This window comes from Montipora foliosa, chromosome 10, assembly GCF_036669935.1.
Source record: "Montipora foliosa isolate CH-2021 chromosome 10, ASM3666993v2, whole genome shotgun sequence".
In the NCBI taxonomy this organism is placed as follows: Eukaryota; Metazoa; Cnidaria; class Anthozoa; order Scleractinia; family Acroporidae; genus Montipora; species Montipora foliosa.
In genome coordinates, this window is record NC_090878.1 from 32,515,450 (window position 1) to 32,517,149 (window position 1,700).

Consider the following 1,700-nt stretch of genomic DNA (forward strand, 5'->3'; position numbering starts at 1 on the left):
TCAGGGGCACCCAACGAGAATATAGTTCAAAACCACTTAAACATAGCATTGTTAAACGCATTTAGGTATTTAAACGGTAGATATAGCCATATTTTTATCCCCTAAATTTTTTTTATCTGTTCGGATTTCCTAGCTGAAAGTCTAGTGATCCGAAAACAAAAGGGATCAAAGCTTACCTTTTCGAAAATTTCAGCCAGAAAAAAGGCTCCCGAAAATTCTAGGTGACCTATTTAGGGTGAAAATCCGTTGAAAGTGGGTAATTATACCATTTTTTCAGATGTTCAAAAATCCTAGGAGGGGCAGGCAAGCAAGAAATTTTAGAACAAATGTTCCGAAGATCCTAGATCTCAAATCGTCTTCCGAACAGATATTTTCCGAAAATTGACGTTGGGTACCCCTGGAAAATGTCTGTTTACAATTTTCTGTCCACGTAAAGTGCCCGTAGGTTAATTTAGCAATTCTTTGCTTTTTTTTTTTTTTAGATGAGGCTGAGAGTATTCTCAGCAATATGGAAGGGGTGACGGAACAACTTCTGGACCGGAAGAAATTGATGAAGAAACTGGAAATGGATAAAGGAGAATTGAAACCGTCTACAAAGTCAGCTTGATGCTATCAAGGTGAAGGAAGAAGATTGCCAGAACCGATGCCAGAAACTGGAAATCAGATACAACGAAGAAAAGGAGAGACTCTCGTTAGTTGAAGACACTGTGCAGCGGATTGGAAAGAGCAAAGAGAGAGTCAAGATGATGGTGCACAATTTTGCACCTTCATTAAACCTGGATGATTATGAATAGCTTTTCTCTGGGTTCTTTTAATACTTTTAATTACATATTTTGGAAAATTTGTTGAATGTGTTTCAAGATTTTTCAATGTAGTGCGTATGCAATTCTTATCTGCACAACTTAAGGGTTTAGCAGAAAATTGTCCTTCTAAACTGCTTGGAGTGAACATCTGAAAAAGATATGGCAGAGAGAGCTCGCAATTGACGGAAAGTGAGCTGTTCGCCCTTTTAACTTGTCTTCACTAGAGACGATGAAACATTATTAAAACTCTGGGCGACACCATTGTCCTGGCATTCGGAAAGCTCGCCTCCTGTTGCCGTACGACAGCAACGGCGACGACAACTTCATCTCAAAATATAACTTTAAACTATGGTAAGTTTCTCGCAGTTTGGCCATCTCGCTCGCGTCGTACAATGTGGGCGAAATATGCTAAAATGAATTGGTACGAGTGGTTTCAGAGTTAAAAATGAAGACTGAAATATTCACATTTGTACGCTCGCGTTGTCGGCAAAACCTCAAATTTGGTGATTTCACGTCGTTGCTGTCATATCATATCATATCATACCATATGATATCTTTATTTACCCTCGCATTTTTTCGAGTAGTTTGGTGTAGCTAATATCTCCAAGCATTTACCCTCCCAACCATGATACACCACAGAAGACAGACCACAACACAGAGAACTACATGCCCTACTCTTTACGAAGAGTGTGCGGGTTCTTTTACGTCCCACAGGATTATGAACATTGAAGGGTTGTGAGACGGGACGTCCGGCTTATCGTCCTTATCCGAGAAGACTAGAGAGCCTAACCATTTGCAGATGTAATTACAAAGGCAGCACTTTCTCCTCAGTTATTTAAAGACCCTGAGTGTTGGTCCGGCCGGAATTGAACTTACGACCTCCCGCGTGACAGCCCG

The 1,700-nt window shown here is 40.5% G+C and overlaps 1 pseudogene; it reads left to right on the forward strand.

Moving 5' to 3' along the window:
- The window catches only part of LOC137973796 (uncharacterized), a 4,706-nt pseudogene extending 3,685 nt beyond the window's left edge, over nt 1-1,021 (forward strand).
- Nucleotides 1,022-1,700: the final 679 nt, after the last annotated feature.